We start from the raw sequence: 23,839 nt of genomic DNA, 5'->3' as shown, positions 1-23,839 counted from the left end.
TACATCCCTTTTAAGTTGGATTCCTAGGTATTTTATTCTCTTTGAAGCAATTGTGAATGGGAGTTCACTCATGATTTGGCTCTCTGTTTGTCTGTTATTGGTGTATAGGAATGCTTGTGATTTTTGCACATTAATTTTGTATCCTGAGACTTTGCTGAAGTTGCTTATCAGCTTAAGGAAATTTTGGGCTGAGACAATGGGGTTTTCTAAATATACAATCGTGTCATCTGCAAACAGGAACAAGTTGACTTCCTCTTTTCAATTAGGTCTCTGATCACTTTTGAGTTGATTTTTGTATATGTCTTAGGTAGGGTTCTAAACTTCATTCTTTTGCGTGTGTCCGTGTGTTTGTCTTAGGACCATATGTTGAAAAGATTATTCTTTCCTCCATAGAATGTTATTAGTACTCTTGTTGAAAATAGTTGATTATAGACACAAGGGCTTATTTCTGGACTTCCAATTCTGTTCCTTTGGTCTATGTGTCTATCATATCCAGCACCACATTGTTCTGCTCATTGTAACTTTGCCGTCAATTTTGAAATTGGGAAGTGAACATCCTCCAACTTTGTTTTTTCTTTTGTAAGTTTGTTTTGGGTATTTGGGGTATCTTGCAATTTCATATGAATTTTATGGTCAACTTGTCCATTTCTGCAATAAAGGCAGCTGGAATTTTGGTAGCAACTTCATTGAATCTGTAGATTAGGTTGTGAGTACTGCCACCTTAACAATATGAAGTGTTCCAATCCATGAACATGGGGTATGTTTCCATTTCTTTAGATCTTTTTTAATTTTTTTATAACAGTGCTTTGTAGTTTTCAATGTACAAGAATGCTTTCTTTAAAAAAATTATAATCATTACTAAAATATTTGTTGTGTAATTAGCAGCTCAGAGTCTGTCTCCCCAGGCTACAGGCTTCCACAGGGCAGCAATCTTTTCATTTTTGTGTACCCTTGTGGCAGATGTGGAGACGTACTGTTTAGATCTTCCTTCAAGAAAGGACTCATTGCCCAGTTTCAATGAGTGAGGCGAGGCTAACTGACAACCTACAGCTATTTGCTTAATCAGTATTTGCCTCAATTTTTAAACTAAGATTACAGTATTCTCAGGAGAACCCCTGGCCAATGATTGAGCAAGATGATGAGAGGTGAGGGCATGCTATTCTCAAGACAGCCCCTAACCTATAACTCAGAAAGGTGGTGGATGGTACAAGACCTGCTCATTTCTGCTCAATGGGTCCCTCCTCTAATGGGCAGTGCTTATTCCAGAGCCCCGTTTGGCTAGTAGAGACTTTATCAGGTCCGCAGTTGTGTCTGATGTCTCCTCCTGCTCAGTTCAGCTTCCTCCCTTTCCTTTTTGCATGTATAACTCCCCAGTCACCCCTTTGAATTCCTAAGTCTCTCCTGACTTCTGCTTCCTGGGGAAGCTGACTTGCATGAAATCATCTTATTCTCAGTATCTGGCTCATTACTTGGCATATAATTCAATTTCTAGAAACACTTCCAAATAGAAAGAAAAGCACTCCTGATGTGGATCCTTGTGTATATAAGAAAACTCTGATTTTTTTGTTGTTGTTGTTGCCATCAATGTATAATTTTTCATCCTTGGTTCACTTGGTAGGGAGTTCAAGGATAAAAATTAATGAAGGTGCATCACCTTTTTATAAGTTTTGGCAAAATGAAGCCTGTTGATAGTGGGGTCAGCTAGGATGATAAAGGGCCTAGAATTACGTGCTCTGAGGAAAGAGAAGGTTATTATGGGAGATGAGTCCTCAGTGTGGACCACTGTGGTCAGAGTAGAGTGACAGCATAGGACAGTGCTAAGAAAGGAGGCTAGAGAGCTAACCTCACATTTGAAAGGTGGAACATTTTTTCTGTGTTGCTCCTCAAGGAAAAACTTGAATGCTAACTTCTTATCTTCCAGGTCTCAGATTAAATGTCACTTCCTCCAGGAAGCCTTCCCTGAACTTCCTCCCTTCTACCCCCAAGACTAGATGAGGTCATCATGCATTCCTGTCATAACTCTGCACTTCTTTGAAAGGTTTTGTGAAGGCAGATCTAGGTCTGATTCATTTCCTGGTGGTATTTCTTCAGCAACAAGAGCAGTTTCAGGCTCACAGTAGATGCCTTATAAACACTGGATAAATAAAAAAATAAGCTAGTGGAGAAAGTTGAAAAAGGAACGGATGTGGTTTTCATTAAAACAGTTCATAACACCAAGCCATGTCCAATAGTGGAAGGCGTCACTTCCAAGAGCTGGCTGAAAAGAGTAAGGACACAAACCCAAGGCTTTTGCCCTCCGGTCCTGTGAATTTTTGTGGTACCAAAGCTTCCTTGAACCTACAGCTTCTAGTCTCCTTCATTCTTCTTGCTTCTCTCTGCATCTTTCTCCATCCACTAAGAGAGACTCGAATTGTTCTCTGAAAAGGAACAATGTGAAGTAAAATAGATTTTCCATCTGCTAGGAAAACTAATGCAAGTTGGAATATTTAAGAGCTACCCGGAAGAATAAATTTTTGGCTTCTCTCAAGCTCTAATACATTTTCCTACTATGAGAATTTACCATTTACCATTTACTGAGCACTTACTAGGCACAAGACACTGTGTAACAAATGTGACATACAAACTATGAATCTTCAAATTCCTCGGCTTAATGGGAATTGTCATCTCCCAAATATGAAAATATTATGGCCGGGCGCGGTGGCTCAAGCCTGTAATCCCAGCACTTTGGGAGGCCGAGACGGGCGGATCACGAGGTCAGGAGTTCGAGACCATCCTGGCTAACACGGTGAAACCCCGTCTCTACTAAAAAATACAAAAAACTAGCCGGGCGAGGTGGTGGGCGCCTGTAGTCCCGGCTACTCGGGAGGCTGAGGCAGGAGAATGGCGTAAAAACCCGGGAGGCGGAGCTTGCAGTGAGCTGAGATCCGGCCACTGCACTCCACCCTGGGCGACATAGCGAGACTCCGTCTCAAAAAAAAAAAAAAAAAAAAAAAGAAAATATTATGGTTCTCTTCAACTCCCTTGGAATTCAGTGCTAATATCCCACTGTTTAAAGGAGCCAGTCTAGGCATACGACCAGCTTGGAAGTGGCATTCTACTGTAGGATCAGTAGACTGACCCCAGACAGTGGGCCAAGTGTCTTCTTTCACCATTCAATGTGACTCAGATGATTTTGGTAAACAGCCCAAGAAACTAGATGTGACATTTATGTTTGGACTTAGTCCCACAACCATGTAACACCCAGAAGGCTCTAACAAGCAAATGTAAAATTTTAATTTTATTAGACAGATTTTTTTTTACAGTCTTGAATAAAGGGGAGTGACATTCAGAAGTACCTCCTAAATCATCAGAGAGACATTCAATTATGTTTGCTGTCATTTGCGTTATCTGTACTTTGAAGAATGCTAATTTTCTAAAAGTTGGTTACCTGAGAACAGTAAAAAAAGAAAAAGAAAAAAAAAGTCTCTCCCTAATCAAACAAGCTTTAGTTCCCTGAAAAGCTTAGTGGTGGGAAAATTCAAGTCCTTTTCTTTTCTGGGAAATTGGGTTATGTTGTGTAAGGTCACCAATGCAAGTGTAAGAGCCCCGATAATTTTTCTTTTGCATTTATAAAAGGAAGCGAAAGTGACATCTGAATAAGGAAGCCATCCAACAGAGTGTGTGCATATAAAATTATTGATAATGGCTTATGTATAACTAGTCTCCGTGCTTCATTCTCAGCTCCCCAGAAATTGTAAGTCTCCCTTTGCAAACTTGCAGGCAATCGGTCAGAATGGTGAGAGTGAGTGTTAATCTTGAGGAAACCCAGTCCCAGCTAAGTCTAGGTGCTTCAGTCAGGCTTCTTTTGATTGGAACCAATAGAAACCCTTTCTGATCACCTCCAGTACAACTGAGGCTTTGCTGTAAGATGCAAAAAGATCTCTTGGGAGTCTAGAGAAAGCAGAACAGTAGGCCTCAGGAAGGGCAAGGTGCATACCAGGAACCAACAGGATGGTGGTAAGAAAAATAGGCTCTTCCAGTTGCTTGCTGTGTGTCCCCAGGTAAGTTACTTTGCTTCTCTGTGCCTTAATCTCAACAGGTGAGATGATAATGTATATACTGCCATTGGCAATATAAAATGAGTTGATAATTGTTCTATGCTTAGCACATACTATATGCTCAATAAATATTAGTTGTTATTATTATAAACATTTTTAAATTACATTTGTGCAGCTGTTTCATCTTCCTTTTGGTTGCTCATGACTGCAACCTTTGCAGTAGCTCCTGAGTCCACCTGAGCTTTTAAGTTCTAGTGCCTGTAACTCCCCAGAAATGATGCCTCCTCTCAGTTGAAGTTGCTAAGAGGAACAGTCTGATTGACTTATCCCACCCAAATCACAGGCCCTTGCCAGCTGGTGGCTGGGATCCCTGTAGGACAGAGATCTCCCTGGTCCCTCTGTCAGGGGATGGGCTCCCATCCACAGGGTTGTAGGTGAGGAGTTTCCCATTAGGGGGCGTAGGTGAGCAACAGGCATCTGGAGCACGTCTAGGAGCACAGGTGTGGTCACTTCTGGCTGGGCGGTAAAGGAAGACCTTTCATGGGCTTCAGGAACAGGATTATGTGTGGTGCTGTGTGATCAGTGTAATTTGGAAGCAGTAGTTAGGGATGAACTGTCATGGTAGTTTCAACTTACTTATAAATGGAATAAAAAATATGTGTATGTATGCAGTACGTGTCATTTAACGACGGGGATATGACTGAGCGTATGTAGTTCTTAGGCTACAAACCTGTACACCATGTTACCGTGCTGAATACTGTGGGCAATTGTAACACAATGGTAAGTACTTGTGCATCTAAATATAGAAAAGATACAGTAAACATACAATATGAAAAACAAAGGGTAAACCTGTAGAGGGCACTTGCATTGAATGAAGCTTGCGGGACTGAAAGTTGCTCTGGGTGGGTCAGTGAGTGAGTGGTGAGTGAGCATGAAGACCTAGGTCATTACTAACCACTACTATAGACTTTGTAAACACTGTACACACAGGTTATACTCCATGTTTTAGTTTTTACTTTTCTTTCTTTAATAATAGATTAACCTTAGTTTGCTGCCACTTTTTTACTTTATAAATGTTTTTAGTTTTTAAAAACTTTTTGCCTTTTTTGTAATAACACTTAGCTTAAAACAAAAACACATTGTATAGCTATGCAAAATATATGTGTGTTTATATACACACACATAGGTGTATATATACACATAAATATATATTAACATGTAATGTATAATGTCTTATAATATATTATATTATAATGTATAATCAAAATATTTATTATATAGGAAATATATTTTTACATAATATGTATTATTATATTATATATTAATATATTATGTATAAGAAATAGGATCTTACTCTGATGCCCAGGTTGGAATGCAGTAGCACAATCATAGCTCAATGCAGCCTCAAACTCCTGGACTCAAGTGATCCTCCCACGTCAGCCTCCCAAGTAGCTAGGACTACAGTTGCACGCCACCATGCCAGGCTATTTTTATTTTTCGTAGAGACAGGGTCTCGTATGTTGCCCAGTCTGGTCTTGAACTCCTGGCCTCAAGTGATCCTCCTGCCTTAGTCTTCCAACATGCTAGCGTGAGCCACTGCATCCAGCCACTTTCTTTCTTTATATCCTTATGCTATGAATTTTTAAAACTTCTTAAAACTTTTTTTTTGTTAAAAACAAAAACACAAATATATACATTATCTTAGGCCTACACAGGGTCAGGATTCTCAACGTCACTGTTTTCCACCCCCATATCTTGTCCCACTGGAAGGTCTTCAGGGGGAGTAACATGCATGGAGCTGCCATCTCCCATGATAACAATGCTTTCTTCTGGAATACCTCCTGAAGGAGCTGCCTGCGGCTATTTTATGGTTAACTTTTAAAAACTCTAAGTAGAAGGAGTACACTAAAAAATAGTGACAAGAAGTATGGTATAATAAATAGATAAATCAGTTACAGTCATTTATTATTATTACATACTGTACATAATTGTATATGCTATACTTTTGTAAAATATTTTTTCATTTTTTTCTTCTATGTGGCATGGTTGATGTCGAGCCTGTGAGCACAAAGTTGGCCCCAGATTTCTCCAAGTCCACATTTCTGAGCCTCCAATTCTTACATGTCCGAAGACAAGAAACTATAGACATGCCTTTGTAGGAGGGTGTGTGTGCTACACTTGCATATGACTGGAAGTGCAGTAGGTTTTTTACATCAGCATCACCACAAAAACTTGAGTAATATATTGCAGTACAGCGTTACAATGGTAAAGACACCACTGGGCAATAGAAAGTTTTTAGCTCCTTTATAATCTTACACAACCACCATCATGTACGTGTTCCATCGACTGAAATGTCATTATGGAACAGATGACTCGGTGTATGTGTAAGTGTGTGTGTGTGTGTGTGTGTGTGTGTTTCTGAGAGAGGGAGGGCAACAGATAATTTCATGAATCTAGTTGAAGGGTGTATGTGTTCAGTAAACTATTCTTTTAACTTTACTGTAGGTTTTAATTTTTTCGAAATGTAAAGAATGAGAAAAATCACAGTTTAATAAGTAAAGCAAATATTCTCATAATAGATGCAAATAAGTATGTAGATACACAAAATGGGCAGTAAGCAAACAAGTTCGGGACTCAGCAAAGCCCAGATCTGCTTATCTCTTCTCTAAGTGATATTTTTCTCTCTGAGCTTCCACTTCTGCATCTGTTAAATGGGCTCACATTACTGCCTCCTAGCCTGCTGAGGGGTTTCATTGATTGACAGATATGCCGTGCAGGACTGATGTTCAGCTGGTAGACATTGGTATAGCTGTGCTGGTTATCTGCAGCTAGCATCCACTCTGACTGGTTGGGTTGTCCTGGTTGTGAAATATGTTTGAATACTGTTCTTGATACCTGGCATGTAGTAAGAGTCAAATTCATGGACACTGTCTTTAATGTCATCATTATTATTATGATCTTTTGAAGCATCATTCCTGAGTGCCTTTGGTCTCCCCACCCTAGGAATCTATAAAGAAAGAGGCTTTGGGAATAACTGCTGGATTGGGTGGGGCAGGTGGCCTCAGCACTGAGTGTTTTAGGCACCTCAGGGAACGATATTCTAACGTGAAATAGACAAAGAGATTTCAGCAGCACTTCAGGCTGGGGTGAAGTGTGCCCTCCTGACCCAGAAGAGATAAACTCTGTTTGCAAACTAAATGCTGATACAAGCTGAGAGAGCAAAGGATTCCCTGGGCTGCAGAGAGATGGAGGGATGGAAGCGGAGACCTTGGGCCTGTGTCTCTGGACCAGAAGGAGAAAATGTTGGAGATAAGGGGCCAGTTGTGTGTTCCTGAGTGGGCCCCAGGTACAACTGGTTGGGATACAGAAGGGTGTAAATTTCTACTCTTTCTGACTGTTGCCTTGAGATCCTTTAAAATAATATTGATATCTGGCATGTAGTAGGAGTCAAATTTATGTACACTGTCTTTTTTTTTGTTTGTTTGTTTGAGATGGAGTCTCACACTGTCGCCCAGGCTGGAGTGCAGTGACACGATCGATCTTGGCTCACTGCAACCTCCGCCTCCTGGGTTCAAGAGATTCTTCTGCCTCAGCCTCCCGAATAGCTGGGATTACAGGCACCCACCACCATGCCCAGCTATTTTTTTGTATTTTCAGTAGAGACAGGGTTTTACCATGTTGGCCAGGATGGTCTCAAACTCCTGACCTCATGATTCACCTGCCACAGCCTCCCAAAGTGCTGGGATTACAGGCGTGAGCTACTGCACCTGGCCCCATGTATACTGTCTTTATTGCCATCATCATCATTATGATTATCTTCAGCATCATCCCTGAGTGCCTTTGGTCTCCCCTACCTAAGGACTTGTAAAGAAGGAGGCTTTTGGAATAACTGCTGTATTGGGTGGGCAGAGCTATACCAATGCCTACCAGCTGAACATCAGTCCTGCATGGCACTCATTCTTGAGTGGGCCCCAGGTACAACTCGGCTGGATACAGAAAGGTGTTTAAAAGCTGATGCTGTTTAAACCTCATATTTCTACTCTTTCTGACTGTTGCTTTGAAATCCTTTAAAATAAGCTTGATAAATGTTTGTTTAAACCACAAATAGATGAATAGATAGATGTATGAGGGTGGATGGATTTAATAAATAGAAGCAAGAATGAGAACATCTCTAAAAAATGGACAGATAAATGAGTGGATATTTGAATGAATAAATGACTGAAACAATGAGGAGAGAAGGATTTAATAATTAATTTATGAATAATAAAAAAAACTTTTATTGAGGTCTTTCTAAGTCCCAGATACTCTGCTAAGCAATGTGCATACATTATCTCATTTAATCCTTACAAGAACCCTATAAAATAGACACCATTGTCATTCCTAAAAGGAGAAACTGAGGCAGAGAGAACTAAAATAATTTACCCAAGATTGCACATCTGGGAGTAACGGTGCCAGCATCCCAATGAATGCTTTTGTTTCTGCCTTAACCACTGTGGTACCCCGTTGTCTTAGTCTGTTTGGCTGTTGTAAGAAAATACCATCAACTGCATAGCTTATCAAGGACAGAAGTTAATTTCTCACAGTTATAAAAGCTGGAAAGTCCAAGATGAGGGTGCCAGCATGGTTGGGTTCTTGTGAGGGTCCTTTTCTGGGTTGCAGACTGCTCACTTCTTACTGTCTAGAAGCAAGACCACTACCCTCACATGGTGAAAGGGGTAATTTCCCTTGGGCCTATTTTGTAAGGGCACAAATCCCATTCATGATGACTCTGCCCTCATCATCTAATCACATCCCAAAGGCCCCGCCTCTTAACACCACTACGTTGGGGATTAGGTTTCAATGTATGAATACTGGGGGGAGAGAGAGATTCAGACCATAGCAACCGTGGACCAGAAATACGTGGACTTATTTTACTCCTTGGATAGTTGTTGACCCCAGCACCTCAAGTCAACTTAGAGATTCATTCATTCATTCCACAGATATATGCTGAGCACCTACTATATTCCAAGTCCTCTTCTAAGCACCAGGGATACATTGGTGAACGAGCAAACATGGCTTCTCCATACATAGCTTATGCTTCCATAGGGAAGACTGAAAATGAACAAATATGTAGAAGTAAATGCCACGCAGAAAAACAAATCATGCAAAGAGTTATAGGAAAGTGGTGTAGGGGGAAGCTGTTTTAGATACAGTGGTCAGGGAACATCTTGCAGAGGAGGTACAAAGACCTGAATTATGAGCAGTGAATTATGCAAAGATCTGAGGAGAGAGCATTCCAGGCAAAGGGCACAGAAAGTGCAAAGGTGCTGAGGTAGAAATGAGGACATACAGAGAAGCAGACAGGTGCTAGACCTTTATCCTGGATTTTTTAAGTCAAGATTTGAAAAAACACTTTGTTTTAGAGGAGATAGAGTGTCTGAATTACATTGTAAAACATCACTGTGGCTGCTGTGGGTTGTTCCATTACTTTTGTCCTTAATCCAGAGAAACAATGGTGTAAGAATAAAGACCACTTGTTTGTCCTACTCTAAATGATTCCCCTCCTCTCCCTTCCTTCTTGAGACCCCATCTGCCACTGGCATTACCGCCAGTTGGTACCAGCACATTTACTGCAAACCATCCTCTTCTCATGCTCTGTCTTCTCCTGGGGATTCTTGGCCTTGCTACTCATCCGAAAGCCCCAGTCACCAGAAAAGTAAAATGGCAGCAATGTATATATCCAACAATAGGGAATTGGTTATGCAAATCTACTTACTATAATCCAAAAATGATGTTGGGACAATGACAGGATCAAATCTATCCATACCAATATTAACCTTGAATTTATATGGGCCAAACACTCCACTGAAAAAGTACAGATTGTCAAGTTGGATAAAGAAGCAAGACCCAACTGTATGCTGTCTTCAAGAAACTTATCTCACGTAGGCTCGAAGTAAAGGGATGGAGAAATATCTACCAAGCAAATGGAAAATAAAAAAGGTGTAGGAGTTGCTATTCTAATTTTAGACAAAACAGACTTTAAACCAACAACAATTAAAAAAAACAAAGAAGGGCTTTACATAATGATAAAAGGTTCAATTCAACAGGAAGACTTAACTATCCTAAATATATATGCACCCAACACTAGAGCACCCAGATTCATAAAACAAGTTCTTAGGGATCTATGAAGAGGCTTAGATAGCCACACAATAATAATGGCAAACTTCAATACCCCACTGACAGTATTAGTCAGATCATCAAGACAGAAAACTAACAAAGATATTCAGGACTTTTAATGCTTGTCCAAATGGACCTAACAGACATTGATAGAACACTTCACCTGATAATAATAGAATATACATTCTTCTTATCTGCACATGGCACATACTCTAAAATTGACCACACAATGGGACATAAAACAATTCTCAACAAATTTAAAAAAACCCAAAGTCATATTAATCACACTCTGGGATCACAGTACAATAAAATAGAAATCAATACTAAGAAGATCTCTCAAAACCATGCAATTACATTGGAAATTAAGCAATCTGTTTCTGAATGCCTTTTGAGTAAACAATGAAATTAAGACAGAAATAAAAAAATTCTTTGAAACTAACGAAAATAAAGATACAACATATTAGAATCTCTGGGACAGTTAAAGCAGTGTTAAGAGGAAAGTTTATAGCACTACACACTCACATCAAAAAGTTAGAAAGATCTCAAATTAACAACCTAATGTCACACCTAGAGGAACTAGAAAAACAAGAGCAAACCAACCCCAAAGCCAGAAGAAGAAAATAAATAACCAAAATCAGAGCTGAACTGACTGAAACTGAGATATGAAAAACCATACAAAAGATCAATGAAACCAAAAGTTTGTGTTTTGAAAGAATAAATAAGATTGATAGACTATTAACTAGACTAACAGAAAAAAAGAGCAATCCAAATTAACACAATCAGAAATGACAAATGACACATTACTACCAACATCTCAGAAATACAAAAAAAAAAAAAAATCCTCAGAGACTATTATGAACACCTCTGTGCAGCTTACCTAGAAAACCTAGAAAAAATAGATAAATTCCTGGAAAAATAACCTCCCAAGTTTGAACTAGAAAGAAATTGAAACTCTAAACAGACCAATAAGAAGTTCTGAAAGTGAATTTGTATTAAAAAGCCTACCAAGCAGAAAAAGCCCTGGAGCAGAGGAATTCACAGCTGAATTCTGCCAGATGTATAAAGAAAAGCTGGTACCAATCCTACTGAAACTATTCCAAAAAAGTGAGAAAGAGGGACTCCTCCCTAACTCATTATATGAGAGGCCAGTGTCATTCTGATATTAAAACCCAGCAGATTCTGGATATTAGACCTTTGTCAGAGGAACTTAAACAAATTTACAAGAAAAAAAAAAAACCATTAAAAAGTGGGTAAAGGACATGAACAGACACTTCTCAAAAGAAGACATTCATGTGGACAGCAAACCTATGAAAAAAAGCTCAACATCACAGATTATTAGAGAAATGCAAATCAAAACCACAGTAAGATACCATCTCAAACCAGTCAGAATGGCAATTTTTAAAAAGTCAAGAAACAATAGATACTGGCAAAGTTGTAGTGAAATAGGAACGCTTTTACACTATTGGTGGGAATGCATATTAGTTCAACCATTGCAGAAGATGGTGTGATGATTCCTCAAAGATCTAGAACCAGAAATACCACTTGACCCAGATATCCCATTACTGGGTACATACCCAAAGGAATATAAATCATTCTATTATAAAGATATATGCACGTGAATGTTCAGTGCAGCACTAGTCACAATAGCAAAGACATGGAATCAATTCAAATGCCCTTCAGTGATAGACAATGGTATATATATGCCATGGAATACTATGCAGTCATAAAAAGGAAACAGGCTATGTCTTTTTCAGGGACATGGATGGAGCTGGAAGCCATTATTCTCAGCAAACTAATGCAGGAACAGAAAATCAAACACTGCATGTTCTCACTTATAAGTGGGAGCTGAACAATGAGAACACACAGACACAGGGAAGGAAACAACACACATTGGAGCCTTTTGGGGATGGGATGGGGGAAGGGAGACATTAGGAAAAATAGCTAATGCATGCTTGGCTTGATACCTAAGTGATAGGTTTATAGGTGCAGCAAACCACCATGGCACTAGTTTACCTGTGCAAAAAACCTACACATCCTGCCCATGTACCCCAGAACTTAAGAAAAAAACCTGGCAGAGACAATAAAAAAAGAGAAAATTTCAGGCCAACATCCCTGATGAACATAGATGCAAAAATCCTCAACAAAATGCTAGCAAACTGAATATAGCAGCACATCAAAAAACTAATCCATTACAGTTAAGTAGGCTTTATTCCTGGGATGCAAGGTTGGTTCAACATATGCAAATCAATAAATGTGAATCATCATATAAACAGAACTAAAAAGGAAAACCACATGATCATTTCAATAGATGCGGAAGAGGCTTTTGATAAAATTCAACATGCCTTCATATTAAAAACCCTCAACAAACTAAGCATTGAAGGAACATACCTCAAAATAGTAAGAGCCATCTATGACAAGTCCATAGCCAACATCAAACTGAATGGCAAAAGCAGGAAGCATTCCCCTTGAGAACTATAATAAGACAAGGATGCTCATTCTCATCACTCCTATTCAACATAGAACTGAAAGTCCTGCCAGAGTAATCAGGCAAGAGGAAGAAATAAAAGGCATCGAAATAGCAACAGAAGAAGGCAAACTATCTCTCTTCATAGATCATATGATTTGCTACCTAGAAAATCCCATCGTTTTTGCCCAAACATGCAGATCTGATAAACAACTTTAGCAAAGTTTCAGCATACAAAATCAATGTACAAAAATCAGTAGCATTCCTATATACTAACACTTCCCAAGCTGACAGCCAAATCAAAAATGCAACCCCATTCACAATAGACACACACACAACCTAGGAATAGAGCTAACCAGGAAGGTGAAAGATCTCTGCAACAAGAATTATAAAACACTGCTAAAGAAATCAGAGATGACACAAATGGAAAAACATTCCATGCTCATGGATAGGAAGAATCAATATTGTTAAAATGACCATACTGGCCAAAGCAATTTACAAATCCAATGCTACTTGTATCAAATTATGAATGACATTTTTCACAGAGTCAGAAAAAGCTATTATAAAATTCATATTGAACTAAAAAAGGGACCAAATAGTCAGTGCAATCTTAAGTAAATTGAACAAAGCTGTAGGCATCACATTCCCCACTTCAAATTATACTACAAGTCTACAATAACCAAAACAGCATGGTACTGGTACAAAAATAGACACATAGAACAATGGAACAAACTAGCGAATCCAGAAATAGAGCTACACACCTACAACCCTGTTGATCTTCAAGAAAGTTGACAAAAACAAGCAATGGAGAAAGGACTCCCATTCAATAAATGGTGCTGGGATAACTGGCTAGCCATATACAGGAGATTAAAACTGGACTCCTTCCTTTCACCATATACAAAAATCAACTCAAGGTGGATTAAATACTTAAATATAAAACCTGTAATTATAAAGACCCTAGAAGAAAACCTAGGAAATAACATTCTGGATATAGATCCTGGCAAAGATTTCAAGACAAAGATGCCAAAAGCAATTGCAACAAAAACAAAATTGACAAATGGGATCTCATTAAACTGAAGAGCTTCTGCACAGCAAAAGAAACTATCCACAGAGTAAATAGACAACCTACAAAATGGGAGAAAATATTTGCAAGCTATGCATCTGACAAAGGTCTAATATCCACAATCTATAAGGAAACTAAATATGTTAACAAGCAAAAAGCAAACAACTCCATTAAAAAGTAGACTAAGGACGTAAACAGACACTTTTCAAAAGGAAATGTACACACAGCCAACAGCCATATGAAAAAATGTTCAATATCACTAATCATTGGAGAAGTGCAAATCAAAACCACAATGAGATACCATCTCACACCAGTCAAAATGGCTATTATTGAAAAGTTAAACAAAAACAAAAACAAAAACAAAACAGATGCTGGCGAGGTTGCCAAGAAAAGGGAATACTTCTACACTACTGGTGGGAATGTAAACTAGTTCAGCTACTATGGAAAGCAATTTGGATATGTCTCAAGGAACTTAAAACAAAACTACTATTTGGCCCAGCAATTCCATTGCTGTGTATATATCCAAAGGAATATAAATTGTTCTACTATAAAAGCACATGTATGCATATGTTCATCACAGCACTATCCACAATAGCAAAGACATAAAATCAACATAAGTACCCATCAACAGAGGACTGGGTAAAGAAAACGTGGTACATATACACCATGGAATAACTATGCAGCCATAAAAAAGAATGAGATCATGTCATTTGCAACAACATGGATGGAGCTGGAGGTCATTATCCTAAGTGAATTAATGCAGGTACAGAAAACCAAATACCACATGTTATCATGTATAAGTGGGAGCCAAACACTGACTACACATGAAGAAGTTGATAATAGACAGCAGGGTCTACATGAGGATGTAGGGTGGGAGAAGGATGATAATCCAAAAGCTACCTATCAGGTACTATGCTTATTACCTGGGTAACAAAATAATCTGTAGACCAAACCCCTGTGACACGCAATTTACCCACAAAACAAACAAACCTGCACATGTACCTCCTGAACCTAAAATAAAAGCTGGAAAGAAAAAAATGATTGCTGATGTTATACCAATATTATATATTATTATACCAATAATAGTGATAGCTACTTGAACATCTATTGTGCACCAAGCTCAGTATTAATAATGAATATATTTTCCTGCATTTAATCCTCTTGACACAGAGAGATTAATTCCACTTTTGTCCTCGGTGTATAGATGAGGAATTTAGGGCTTAAGCATCTTGCCAAAAGTTGCTAACTTCGTATAGAGTTCAGTAAGAGTAAGTTGCAGGTCTGTCTGATTACAAAGTCCATGTTCTCAACCAATGCCAATTCTGCCTCTCATTGGACTATGTGCTGCATTGTTCAGTGAAGGCTGGCTATTAAATAATAAGCGTAGCTTCCAAGCCCATCTTTTTAAGCACCAAAAGGGCATGTAGCTAAATGTTAAAAGTTGTTTTCCCTGGGCAGTTAATTATGGGAGAGTTTTGTGTGTGTTTATGATTTTTGTAATTAGAGCTCAACGAAAGCAATAAAAGCCTCTGTGTGTTTTTCTTCTCTACTCAGCCCCTCTATCTTTCTCCCCTGTGGCCTTCAGACCAGCTCTGGGATTCTCTATTAATATAAAGCTAGCATGGCCTCTTCCCCTTGGCCTCCTGGCTTTGCAATTTCAGCACAGTTCTCTAGATTGCTTCCAATTTTGCTAGCATTCTGGATGCTGAGTTAGTTGCAAATTTTTTACCTCCAGAAACGGAAGCGTTGTTTCTTAGCTAAGGGCTTGAATAATACATTTGAAAAAAGCCAGGTCTCTAACATTTTGCCATTTAGGGTGTGGACTTGGTAATGGCCTCAGCTCCTGGAGTCAGGGCCACGGGTCTTTGGTGACAAGAAAAAGACTTAATCTGCTCATAAGAGGCTGGACTCTCACCTCCAGAATAACTGGAGGTGAGTGAGAATCTGTCATCAACACTGAGACCCAAAATGGTTCATTCTCAAACAGGGATGGGGATTTATCTGAGTTTATCCTGTATTTGGAGGTAATTCCTGTGGGAGATAACTCCTGGACTCTGATATTCATGCATGCATTCATTCACGAAGGCAATATATATTGGGCACTGACTCTCTCCCACACTGTGCTAAATGCTGAAAAGTCAGCAGTCAGGAAGAAAGACCCATTCCCACCTCCGTGATTACACAGACTTGGAATTCACGGGGAAGACAAACGCTGAACAAATGTTCAAACGTTTGAATGTAACAGAAGGTGGAAATGCAGGCTACTATGGAAGAGAGTCAGCTGAGCCTGAGAATTTAGTAGAGACAGCCCTAGGAAATGATGTTTAAGTGGAGTGTGGAAGGATGCTTAGGAATTAGCGGAGTGAAGAATGAGGCAAGAGAGTGTTTCAGGCTGAGGGGGTGACATGGCAGGACATGAGAGTGGGGTGCTATCACCTTCTGAAGGAATGCATGATGCACAGATGCAAGGCAGAGAGGGGTGTGAGCTGGGCTGAAGGGGAACCTTGAACAGACGCAGAGGGTCCAATAAACCACATCAAAACGTTTGTATGCTATCCTAGGGATGATGAGAAAAATGCTGGCGATAGATTTACTGGGGGAAAAAAGTTTTATTTTTAGGTGTCTTCACAAGCGAAGGCAATTAGAACTGAGAATGAAATGACTTCTTTGTGATAGAGGAGGCATTTGTGCTAATACATTGTCCTTTCATTCAACAAATACTTACGCAATGTCTACCACAAAACGGGCACAGTCCTGGATATTGGGAAAATGGAGGGAAACAGATTTCTAACTACATGAAGCTTACAGTCTAGTGGAAAGAAAAAGGCAATAAACAAACCAACAAATGAGTAGATAATGCAATACCGGGCGTCACTAAGAGTAATGAAGAATGAAGAGTAATGAAGAAAGGAGGGTAAGAGGGAGGAATCATGTGAACATCTGGGGAGGTGGGATGAGTCATGATATTCCTGGTAAGTGGTCAAAGACATCCTTCAGAAGTTAGCATTTGAGCAGGGAACTGAAGGATGTGAGGGAATGAGCCAGATCGCTTTCGACAGAGCTTATGATGTGGTCTCCCCTTAGTGAACTTCTTGGGTGGCCAGCTATCTTTGGGAGGCAGGTGGGACTTTGGAACAGTGAGGGATGCTGGCATTCCCTCCGTCGGCCGAACCCACGACCTTGTACCTTTGACCTTGGTGCAGGAGATGGGGAACAGGAGTGAGAGAAATTGATTGCCAACCTTAGTCCAGTGAAAACTTTGCTCTGATAATATTTCCTTGGCCTGACCAATCCAGATCAACAATCCCCTTCTTTGGTGGTTGAATAAGGGAAGAAGCTCTGTGAGTAAGACTAAACAAATTTACTTCTACTTTTGACTTTTTTTTTTTTTTTCCTACTAACCAACATTTCTGGTCAACCAGGCACCCTCAGGAAGATCCAGGCCTACCATTCCGCAAATGAGAAGTCCAACCCCAGAATTCACAGCCCATTCTGAGCTGCCTCCCCATGACTATTTAATGGCTGCTTTGGCCTCATTTCCTGATCACTAGTTGCTACACTGGATGCTTGTAGTTACCGACCCTTTTATTGAAAAACAGAGACGAGCCTGATCAAACTTGGGGCAGAACTGACACTGCTGGCCAAGCAAATTATAGCAATGTATCGCTGAGATGAAAATCTCCTGGTGATATAACAGGCATTTATTAGGCAGCCCAAGTTAGAGCTTTGCTCATTAATCAGAGCCTCCTGATAAAGTCTGCCACAGCCAGAGCGGCATGTTCTTTCTTTCTTTTTAAAGATATAAAACACTATCATTGCCTTTATCGATCTCTACTACTATTATTATCAGAATATACTCTTTCGAAGTCATCACCTGCAGCTTCCCTTCATACAGTCTATCCTTCAGCCTCATATGTGGAGACAGTAGTGGGAAAGAGTAAAGGTTTGATGTCTGGTGTTTTGTGTTTAAACCACAGCTCTTTGACTTACAGGCTGGGTGACCTTGAACACATCACTTCACTTCCTCGAGCTTCAATATACCTGCCATCAAATGGGAACAATCATGTCTACCTCCCTGAAGAGTCAAGAGGATTAAATTAAATAGTGAGGTGGGTGCTTCCTATAAATGGCTCCCCCAAAATGTAGCACATAAGAATGACTTATAGAGTCTTTTAGAGTTCAGATTCATGAGCCCTATCAACAGAGACTCTCACAGAGCAGGCTAAGGATGCTTATCCACAGGTGATTTTGTGCAAAGAGTTTTTTTAGGATACACTTGGAAAAACATTGTTCTATCATTTTGTTTCGCTGAAAATTTTTTCCTACTATTTCCTCAGCCTGGGTTGTACAATGTTCAGCTCTGCCTTTACTTCCAGACCCACCTTTGATGCCCCCTCTTCCATAATTTCCCAACTCCTTTCCCAATTTCCCTAGATTTGAAGGCATTTTTCTTTCTTCTGACTGCCCACACAAGTGTCTCTCTTCTGATTATGTATCTCGTATTATAGGTTATAGACTAAATGTTATCTGTTAGAAACATGAAAGTAATACAGATATACTAGATACACATTATTCACTATGTATTTCTTTCACAGTAAAGCAGATAACACACAATATTGTAATAGAGATTGATAGCATATTTTATAGATATCTTCCTTCATGCACTCAACAATTTTTTGAGCACGTACCATGTGCCAGGTACTGAGCTAGCTACAGGGGATAGAGCAGCTAGCTAGGCACCACTAGGATCTAAGCATGGAACCTAGAATCCATCTATCTCTCCTTCCTTAGAATGAAAGCTCTTCATAAGTTCCTTGGCTCCTAAACCCCTTTATAATCCAGTTGCTATTGAGTAGAATAACATCAAGGTTTTTGAAGGACACCAGCTGAAGCAAAGGTTACCCATCTTTAAGATCCAACTTGTGCCTGTGGGTCATGGTCAAACACTCTGTCCTTGAAATTGAGTTAAGTCTCTTTTTAGATTTTCAGGGGTTTTTTTTTGGCAGCCAAGCCATTATTTACTCCCTTGGGTTTGTGCATTAGTCATATTTGCAGCAGCTGGACTAACATCTTTGGGCTTTTGCCATGTATTCATCGCTTCTAGCTAATTTCCTTCAGATTTGATTGCTTTTTGAAAATTCCATTTCCAAATGAGGAAGCATTATGGATTCCTCAGTGAATTCACACTATATAGACTTTCATTCATTTATTTAGTCACCCATTCACTCGTTTAACAAGAACTGAATGTACACCCACCCTTGTGCCTGGTACTGTGCTGGCTTAAGCCTCACTGCTACAGGAGTCTAGCAAATGTTGGTGGAATTAATGTTATATTGGCAAATAATCTCCATTTCTAGCTTTGAGAATGTTGTTGTCTTTACCAGGCGGTGGATGTGTGAATGTCATTGACCCAGTCATTTCTGTCATCTAAGCCAATGGTGCATTGACTGGCTTTGATTCACAGCTATCAAGGACATTAGAGTCTATTATCTTCAATGCACTGGGACGTGTTGTGTGAGACCAAAACATTGATGTACCAACATGGGAGGAAGGGAATGCAGATTTTTACATTTGCAATAAAACTCCCATCAATCACACCACCAAGACTCAGAGCAACTGAACTAATATCTGAGCTGTAAGATTGCACTTTCTCTGACTTTCCTGTCAGTAGGAAATGCTTGTGCATTCCAAATCACCGGCTGATACAAACACTCAAAGACAAGGGAGAAGGAAACATAAACAAGGAAACAGAAACATCCTGTCAACCTGCCCAAAGTGTGCTAATTACATTTAAGTCGGCACTGGGTACCAGACATATATTAGGCTCATATTCATTCCTTATTCTGCTGTAAATGTTACCCAGCTCATCGGCACAGCCCAAGAATGAACAGGTATAGCATTATTAATGAAGTCCTAATCAATGTCATCATTATCATTGTCATCATAGCAAATACTCATATAGGTTTGCCATGTAGCCGAAAGATTACATGGATTATTTTTAATTCCTTGAAAGCAGTCTATAGGAGATATACTATTATTATCCCCATGTTATAGATGAGGGACTGAGACACAGACGGTAAGTGACTTTCCCACGTAAGTGTCAAGCCTGGGATTTGCTCCCAGATCATTTTTTGGATACCTGAGGTAGGTGGACTTCCAAAGGGATTGGCTTCTCACCAGAGAATAACAACTGGATAGAGTGCAGGATCGTTTACTTCAGCCAACTGACTTGTAAGAACAAAGCCGATAATTGGTTAATCTTGGGAAATTGATCTGAACAAAACTGGTGGTCAGATCCTCTCATGAATGTGGGCCTGAAGCACAGGTTACATTCCTATGAGTTCTGAGAATCAGCCACACCGATGTGAACAAAGCATAGTTCATGCCATGAAGATGCTTTTAGTCTGGTGGTGGGTGAGGGGATGAGGGGAACTCTGGGAGGAGCACCAGGTCTGTGGGGCTAGAGAAGGAGCCCTAAACCTATTCATTCAGGATTAGCAAAACCTACTATTTTGTTGTTGTTGCTGTTTGTTTGTTTTTTGAGATGGAGTCTCACTCTGTTGCCAGGCTGGAGTGCAGTGGCGTGATCTCGGCTCACTGTAACCTCTGCTTCCTGGGTTCAAGCGACTCTCCTTCCTCAGCCTCCAGAGGAGTTGGGATTACAGGCACCCACCACCACACCCAGCTAATTTTTGTATATTTAATAGAGACAAGGTTTCACCATGTTGGCCAGGATGGTCTTGATATCCTGACCTCATGATCCACACACCTCAGCCTTCCAAAGTGGAAACCTACTGTTTTAAGGATAATCTTACTCTAAGGGCAAGTTTTCTTTCTTTCTTTCTTTCTTTCTCTTTCTTTCTTCCTTTCTTCCTTTCTTCCTTTCTTCCTTCCTTCCTTCCTTCCTTCCTTCCTTCCTTCCTTCCTTCCTTTCTTTTTTTTTATACTTTAAGTTCTAGGGTACATGTGCACAACATGCAGGTTTGTCACATAGGTATGCATATGCCATGTTGATTTGCTGCACCCATTAATTTATCATTTAGATTAGGTATTTCTCCTAATGCGATCCCTCCCCCAGTCCCCACCCTACAACAGGCTCCGGTACGTGATGTTCCCTGCCCTGTGTCCAAGTGTTCTCATTGTTCAATTCCTACCTACGAGTGAGAATATGAGGTATTTGGTTTTCTGTCCTTGTGATAGTTTGCTCAGAATGATGGTTTCCAACTTCATCCATGTCCCTACAAAGGACATGAACTCATCCCTTTTATGGTTGCATAGTATTCCATGATGTATATGTGCCACATTTTCTTAATCCAGTCTATCATTGATGGACATTTGGGTGGGTTCCAAGTCTTTGCTGTTGTGAATAGTGCTGCAATAAACATACGTGTGCATGTGTCTTTATAGTAGCATGATTTATAATCCTTTGGGTATATACCCAGTAATGGGATGGCTGGGTCAAATGGTATTTCTAGTTCTAGATCCTTGAGGAATCGCCACACTGTCTTCCACAATGGCTAAACTAGTTTACACTTCCACCAACAGTGTAAAGCGTTCCTATTTCTCCACATCCTCTCCGGCATCTATTGTTTCCTGAATTTTTAATGATTGCCATTCTAACTGGTGTGAGATGGTATCTCATTGTGGTTTTGATTTGCATTTCTCTGATGACCAGTGATGATGAGCATTTTTTCATGTGTCTGTTGGCTGCATAGATGTCTTCTTTTGAGACATGTCTGTTCATATCCTTTGCCCACTTTTTGATGGGGTTGTTTGATGGGGTTCTTGTAATTGTGTTTGAGTTCTTTGTAGATTCTGGATATGAGCCCTTTGTCAGATGGGTAGATTGCAAAAATTTTCTCCCATTCTGTAGGTTGCTTGTTCACTCTGATGGTAGTCTCTTTTGCTGTGCAGAAGCTCTTTAGTTTAATTAGATCCCATTTGTCTATTTTGGCTTTTGTTGCCATTCCTTTTGGTGTTTTAGTCACGAAGCCTTGTCCATGCCTATGGCCTGAATGGTATTGTCTAGGTTTTCTTCTGGGGTTTTTATGGTTTTAGGTCTAACATTTAAGTCTTTAATCCATCTTGAATTAATCTTTGTATAAGGTGTAAGGAAGGGATCCAGGTTCAGCTTTCTGCATATGGATAGCCAGTTTTCCCAGCACCATTTATTAAATAGGGAATCCTTCCCCCATTTCTTGTTTTTGTCAGGTTTGTCAAAGATCAGATGGTTGTAGATGTGTGTTGTTATTTCTGAGGCCTCTGTTCTGTTCCATTGGTCTATATCTCTGTTTTGGTACCAGTACCATGCTGTTTTTGTTACTATAGCCCTGTAGTATAGTTTGAAGTCAGGTAGTGTGATGCCTCCAGCTTTGTTCTTTTGGCTTAGGATTGTCTTGGCAATGTGGGCTCTTTTCTGGTTCCATATGGACTTTAAAGTAGTTTTCTCGAATTCTGTGAAGAAAGTATTTGGTAGCTTGATGGGAATGGCATTGAATCTAAAAATCACCTTGGGTAGTATGGCCTTTTTCATGATATCGATTCTTCCTATCCATGAGCATGGAATGTCCTTCCATTTGTCTGTGTCCTCCTTTATTTCATTGAGCAGTGGTTTGTAGTTCTCCTTGAAGAGGTCATTCACATCCCTTTAAGTTATATTTCTGGGTATTTTATTCTCCTTGTAGCAATTGTGAATGGAGTTCACTCAAGATTTGGCTCTCTGTTTGTCTATTATTGGTGTATAGGAATGCTTGTGATTTTTGCACATTGATTTTGTATCCTGAGACATTGCTGAAGTTGCTTATCAGCTTAAGGAGATTTGGGGCTGAGACGATGGGGTTTTCTAAATATACAGTCATGTCATCTGCAAACAAGGACAATTTGATTTCCTCTTTTCCTAATTGAATATCCTTTATTTCTTTCTGCTGCCTGATTGCCCTGGCCCTAACTTCCAACACTATGTTGAATAGGAGTAGTGAGAGAGGGCATCCCTGTCTTGTGCCAGTTTTCAGAGGGAATGCTTCCAGTTTTTGCTCTTTCAGTATGATATTAACTGTGGGTTTGTCATAAATAGCTCTTAGTATTTTGAGATACGTTCCATCAATACCTAGTTTATTGAGAGTTTTTAGCATGAAGGGCTGTTGAGTTTTGTCGAAGGCCTTTTCTGCATCTATTGAGATAATCATGTGGTTTTTGTCTTTGGTTCTGTTTATGTGATGGATTACGTTTATTGATTTGCATATGTTGAACCAGCCTTGTATCCCAGAAATGAAGCCTACTTGATTGTGGTAGATGAGATTTTTGATGTGCTGCTGGATTCGTTTTGCCAGTATTTTATTGAGGATTTTCACTTTGATGTTCATCAGGGATATTGGTCTAAAATTCTCTTTTTTTGGTGTGTCTCTCAGGGCAAATTATTCTTGACAGTTGTGCATTCATTAATTGCTTCTTTATGTAAAGCAGTCAGAAAAAAGTTCAGAACACCAAGCGACAGTAACCTATCAGTTCAGCCTTCCCCTATCACCACTGCCCCACGCAACAAATCTTATTTTTGTTGTTATTATTATACTTTAAGTTCTAGGGTACATGTGCACAGCGTGCAGGTTTGTTACATATGTATACATGTGCCATATTGGTGTGCTGCACCCATTAACTCATCATTTACATTAGGTATATCTCCTAACGCTATTCCTCCCCCCTCCCCCCTCCCCACAATAGGCCCCAGTGTGTGATGTTCCCCTTCCTGTGTCCAGGTGATCTCATTGTTCAATTCCCACCTATGAGTGAGAACATGTGGTGTTTTGTTTTCTGTTCTTGCGATAGTTTGCTCAGAATGATGATTTCCGGCTGCATCCATGTCCCTACAAAGGACATGAACTTATCCTTTTTTATGACTGCATAGTATTCCATGGTATATATGTGCCACATTTTCTTAATCCAGTCTGTCACTGATGGACATTTGGGTTGATTCCAAGTCTTTGCTATTGTGAATAGTGCCGCAATAAACATACTTGTGCATGTGTCTTCATAGCAGCATGACTTACAATCCTTTGGGTATATCCCCAGTAATGGGATGGCTGGGTCAAACGGTATTTCTAGTTCTAGATCCTTGAGGAATTG

The 23,839-nt window shown here is 39.7% G+C and overlaps 1 long non-coding RNA gene and 1 other non-coding gene across 4 annotated transcripts in view; one reads left to right on the top strand and one right to left on the bottom strand.

The window, feature by feature from the left end:
• LOC139356516 (uncharacterized) overlaps positions 1-23,839 on the top strand; it is a 58,928-nt gene that overhangs the window by 12,939 nt on the left and 22,150 nt on the right. For 2 of the 3 annotated variants that reach the window (XR_011608482.1, XR_011608484.1), the window contains exon 2: positions 17,713-17,829. This is a non-coding gene — a long non-coding RNA (uncharacterized lncRNA). Of the gene's footprint in view, positions 1-16,876; positions 17,066-17,712; positions 17,830-23,839 lie in introns of those variants that run through there. The other variant, XR_011608483.1, reaches the window with a different exon arrangement.
• LOC112429141 (small nucleolar RNA SNORA38) lies at positions 6,071-6,201 on the bottom strand. Its single transcript, XR_003021281.2, has one exon. It is a non-coding gene; the product is annotated as a small nucleolar RNA SNORA38 (small nucleolar RNA).

This window comes from Macaca nemestrina, chromosome 10, assembly GCF_043159975.1.
Source record: "Macaca nemestrina isolate mMacNem1 chromosome 10, mMacNem.hap1, whole genome shotgun sequence".
In the NCBI taxonomy this organism is placed as follows: Eukaryota; Metazoa; Chordata; class Mammalia; order Primates; family Cercopithecidae; genus Macaca; species Macaca nemestrina.
This window is presented reverse-complemented; position numbering and strand designations above follow the sequence as displayed.